This window comes from Heteronotia binoei, chromosome 21 (assembly GCF_032191835.1).
Source record: "Heteronotia binoei isolate CCM8104 ecotype False Entrance Well chromosome 21, APGP_CSIRO_Hbin_v1, whole genome shotgun sequence".
NCBI classification, from domain to species: Eukaryota; Metazoa; Chordata; class Lepidosauria; order Squamata; family Gekkonidae; genus Heteronotia; species Heteronotia binoei.
The window spans coordinates 26,028,386-26,033,791 of NC_083243.1; the positions used below are offsets into that span (position 1 = coordinate 26,028,386).

At 46.2% G+C, this 5,406-nt stretch overlaps 1 long non-coding RNA gene across 1 annotated transcript; it reads left to right on the top strand.

Moving 5' to 3' along the window:
- The first annotated feature begins 745 nt into the window (after positions 1-745).
- Positions 746-2,274, top strand: LOC132589801 (uncharacterized). The gene is made up of 2 exons (XR_009556632.1): positions 746-872; positions 2,071-2,274. It is a non-coding gene; the product is annotated as an uncharacterized LOC132589801 (long non-coding RNA).
- Positions 2,275-5,406: the final 3,132 nt, after the last annotated feature.

A 5,406-nucleotide genomic window follows, 5' to 3' on the forward strand; every position in this document is an offset into this window, starting at 1 on the left:
TCCACCCCCAAAGTCTCCAGGTATTTCCCAACACAGACCTGGCAACCCTACCCTGGTGACACCCCAGTTTTAAAAAAAGAACCAGAGGATAACCAGGAAATTACAGGCCTGTCAACCGAACATCTGTCCCAGGCCAACTCTTTTCTGCAAGGAGTTTTTATCGTATCTGTTTCTCCATCCACTGACTCAGGCCAGATCAAGGAAGCCTTTCTTGACACCTCCAGAAAGTTCTTCCTGATGACTTCCTAGCCTTAATTCCTCCAAATCTCTATTCCCTGCTTGAAGGGGTGGGGGAGAGCTTGACCGTCCCATTGTCTTTACTTGAAACTATTAGCATTTCTTGAGAGGTAGCTGAGATGAACCTGGAGACCCATTGACTGACTTCCTCCTCCCTTTTTGCCTGTTCTCTCCCCAGGGGAGGAGGGACTTTTAAAACTCAAAGGGAAAGCTTGCTCATTTCAAACCTCCAAAGGGAAAAAAATGCATTTCTTCACAACTTCCATAAAATCCTCTGCCTGCTATTCTCTTCACATCCTGGTTATTCAATCATCCCACATTCCCCTGCAATATAACACAATGAATGACTTAAATATTTTATTTTCTTCTTAAAAGATAATTGCGTTGGAGTAAAACAGAAAGTCTCGTGGCCCCTTAAAGATTAACAGTGGTTGTTTCCACGTGAGCTTCCATGACTCAGAGCTCACTTCAAGAGCTCAAGCAGAAATAGATATTGTTAGTCTTTAAAGGGTCCCTGGACTTCTGCCATCTTTTAAAAAGAGTTGCGTGCTAAGCCTCATTTGGCTCCAATGTTCCAGACCTGCTGCCTTAAAGCTTTACTGTGATCTTGCCAACACAAATGCCACAATTGCCAGGTAAGCACTGGCAATCCCTGGGCGATGCTGGGTTCCAGAGCAAACCCAGAAGTGACACCATTGTGTTGGAGGGGGAGTGACTCGGTGATGTCACTTCCAGGTTTGCTCCGGAAGTGATGTCACATCGCCATTGTAATGCTGATTCCCCCCACCCTCCATCAAGTAGTTGGAACCTGGGAAGCAGGAGACCACCCACCGCTAGAGTGGACCCTCTCCAACAGGCAGTTGTAGATGAATCCCCACCCCCAACTAAATCCCTTTCCCCCCCTGGATCAGTTCTGAATCAGATGTGGAGTGGGAAAATAGGGTTGTCAATCTCCAGGTGGATAGCTCCTGCTATTACAATTGATCTCCAGAGAGAGAGAGAGAGAGAGAGAGAGAGAGAGAGAGAGAGAGAGAGACAGTTTGGTGTAGTGGTTAAGTGCGCTGACTCTTATCTGGGAGAACCGGGTTTGATTCTCCACTCCTCCACTTGCAGCTGCTGGGATGGCCTTGGGTCAGCCATAGTTTTCCCAGAGCTGTTCTTGAAAAGGGCAGCTTCTGTCAGAGCTCTCTCAGCCCCACCTACCTCACAGGGTGCCTTTTGTGAGGGGAGAAGATATAGGAGATTGTAAGCCGCGCTGAGTCTCTGATTCAGAGAGAAGGGCGGGGTATAAATCTGCAATCTTCAATCTTCTTCAGAGAGAGAGAGACCAGTTCCCCTGGATAAAATGGCTGCTATGGAGAGTGGCCTCTATGGCATTCTACCCTGCTGAGGTCCCTCCCCTCCTCAAACCCTTCCTTCCCCAGGCTCCGCCTCCAATATCCAGGTATTTCCTAAACCAGAGCTGCTCTAATATCCCAATGGCTGGTTCTCCGTTTACATTCCATCAACACTATCAAATGACAGAGGCCACCAATCGAAGCTCAGCTAGCAAACAGCTTTCACTTAGGAATCCTATTCTTCACTCTCTGTTTTGTCTTCAGTTGCTCTCCTGTGAGAAACTGGACAGTGGAGCAAAGGCTCCTGGGAAAGAGAGGTTCTCTCAGTGTGAGTAACTGGGTAGGTCAAAGGCCAGAGAGACTTGGAGTAAAACAGAGATGTGTTTATGCCTCAGAGTACCAGCAGCCCTCTTTCTTTCCCCCACCCCCTCCTAACAGCCACTTGTGCTCCCAACTCTTTTGCGTAACCTTTCTGTTTCCTTGCTTCCTCTCTCAGATAAAATGTGCCGGCACCTCTTGAACTTTTCGAAATGAAGGTGTGACTGGATTCGTTCCATTCCCGTCAAGGAATCACGCACCAAAATGTAGAACTCCTAATCTCAGAGGGGATTGTATAAACGATGTATTTGCGAATGATAATGAATAAAATGACAGCGACCTTTGGAGGTAGTTGTTAAAAGCTGTTTCTGCATTTTCAAGATGCCAGATTTTCCCTTGTGCATGTTTTTGCTGCAATGAAAAATTTCCGGATAGCTCCCCAAAAGGTCCAGGGGCAAATTAAATGTTATGTGTAAATACATAGAATGAAACATTCTTGGGGAGGGGTGTGTGTTTTTTTTAAATATAAAAAGTTGCTTGAGGAGGTTGAGATTCTAAAGGAAGGAGTGAGAGGGTCTTTAACCTTTTCATCACTAGCTGTGTGTCTGCTCAACTTCCTCCATCTTCTTGTTCCCCAAGGGGATTTAGATGTATAGTTATGCAGGTGGAAAAGGAAGACGACACAGCTTTCAGAGAAAGAAGGGGGACATGAAGGGATAGTTTTCCCAGTGGAGATTATGCAGTGGCTTGAGCAGGGCTTTTTTTGTAGAAAAAAACCAGCAGGAACTCATTTGCACGTTAGGCCACACCCCTGAGATCACATTGTTTCACGCAGGGCTTTTAAAAGAAAAAAACCAGCAAACTCATTTGCATATTAGGTCACATCCCCTGACGTCACCATTGTTTTGCAGGGCTTTTTGGTAGAAGAAGCCCAATGGGCAGGGCTTTTTTTGTAGGCAAAGCCCAGAAGGAACTCATTAATATATTAGGCCACACCCCCTGATGTCACCATTGTTTTGCACAGGGCTTTTTTGTAGGAAAAGCCCAGCAGGGGCTAATTTGCATATTAGGCCACACTCTCTGGTGCCGAGCCAGCTGAAACTGCGTTCCTGTGTGTTCCTGCTTTTTTTTTTTTTAAAAAGCCCTGCCAATAAGAACTCATTTTCATATTAGGACATACCGCCAGCAGTCACCATTGTTTCATGCAGAGCTTTTTCTACAAAAAAAGCCCAGCAGCAACTCATTTGTATATTAGGCCACACCCCTGATGCCAAGCCAGCCGGAACTATGTTCCTGTGCATTCCTGCTCAAAAAAAATTCTTGAGCTTATAAGAGATGCCCTTCTGAATCTGATCTAGTCCAGTATCCTGTTTCACTTGTGGCCAACCAGTTGCCAACAAAGGGAGCACAGGCCTTCCCTGATATTGCCTCCTAGCATTGGTTGGAGATTCCCTTTATAGCTTGCAGCTCTTGATGGATGTATCCTATCCTCCATAAACCCAAGGCTTTTTTTGAGCAGGAACACACAGGAATGCAGTTCTGGCTGATTTGGTGTCAGGGGGTATGGCCTAATATGCAAATGAGCCCCTGCTGGGCTTTTTCTACAAAAGCCCCATTTGAAACCATTTATGATGTCAGAGGGTGTGGCCTAATATGCAAATAAGTTCCTGCTGGGCCTTTTCTATCAAAAAAGCCCTGCATAAACCTAATCTTTTAAAGCCATCTGTGCTACCAGACATGAGAAGGAAGGATAGCTACAGCTGCCTGCTAGATTGGGAAATTCCTGGCAATTTGGAGGTGTGGGGATGGCACTTGGCAGCCTCCAGGTGGGAAGACTGGAATGACAGCTCATTTCCAGATTATAGAGATCAATTCCCTGGAGAAAATGGATGCTTTGGAGGGTGGACTCTGTGGCACTGTACCCCACTGAGGTCCCTGTCCTACCCGGGCTCCATCCCCAAATCTCCAGGATCTGGCAACTCTACACCCTCATCCCCTGTTGATGGCCAGGGAGGGTGGAACTTGGAAAGGAGTGGGACCTCAGTGGGGTATCATGCCATGGAATCCAGCCTCCAAGAAGCCATTTTCTCCAGGTGAACTGTAGTCGGAAGATCAGCTGTAATTCCAGAAGCTATCCAGACCTCCATCAGGAAGTTGTCAACCATGAGTGTAGTGATGTCTCAGGTACTGTCCAATAGGCACGACTGATGCAAGCACATCTCTATAGCCCGTTGAATATGACTGACCTATTTGCTGGGTCAAGAATTCCTGTTTCCTGGTCACCACACTGAAGCAGTGTTCCCTCTAAGCTGAGTTATTGTGAGCTAGCTCACAGTTTTTTAGCCTCCGGCTCACATGTTTTTGTCTTAGCTCATGCTTTTGTCTTAGCCGCCCTGAGCCCGCTTTGGTGGGGTAGGGCGGGATATAAATCGAACAAAATAAATAAAAAAGAAATAAAATTGCCCCAGAGTAAACTCATTTATGCAATGGCTCACAACTTTAATACTGGTAGAATTTCTGCTCACAAGACTCCACAGCTTAGAGGGAGTATTGCACTGAAGAGCCAGTTTGGTGTAGTGGTTAAGTACGTGGACTCTTATCTGAGAGAACCAGGTTTGATTCCCCACTCCTCCACTTGCACCTGCTAGAATGGCCTTGGGTTAGCCATAGTTCTGGCAGAGGTTGTCCTTGAAAGGGCAGCTGCTGTGAGAGCCCTCTCAGCCCCACCCACTTCACAGGGTGTCTGTTGTTGGGGGAGAAGATATAGAAGATTGTAAGCCGCTCTGAGTCTCTGATTCAGAGAGAAGGGCGGGGTATAAATTTGCAATTCTACTTCTAAATGCTAAATGCTAGGAAATGGTACTCTTCCACAGTAGGAACACTCAGAAGAGTCACGGTGATTAAGTCATGTCTGGAAAGTTCCCTCAGGGAAGCTACTGCATCCTGAACGGACCAGAAATACATTACATCAATGCTTTTTAGTATCGTAGTATAATAGATTATTGCCGAGTAGAGGTGGGCAGAAAGTTAAGATGCCTTTTGGGCCTGGTAATAAAATTCACTCAATTTGCACCGCTCGATGTGCAAATCAATAGGAACGCAGTTTGATCATCTTTGAGCTGTTGTTCTTGCCTGATTAATAGATTCCCCCCCCTCCCTTCCATTTATCCCTGTAGTTTTGGAACCAGGCAGAGTCCAGGGCCAGTAATTATCAAGCCTTGCTCCCTTTGAATGTTAATTGCTTTTCTCCCATCCTAAGAGAAAATGGGTTTTCCATTGGTTTTTCTCTCGCTGAACTAACAGTTAATTGCAACACTCTCTCCTAATTAATCACCTTCTGTCCAAAGACCTGTCCCACCCCTGGAGAAAGGATAACAGAATCGAATAGTTCTGGAACCACTCAGAGTCCAGCTGAATGCAGAACAATTTAGAACAGCAGTGGGGGGAATTCATGACAGCCAGGTTCAGTGAGCTAAGGGAGGAAGCAGGGCTTTGAAACGTTTTGTCCAGGAGT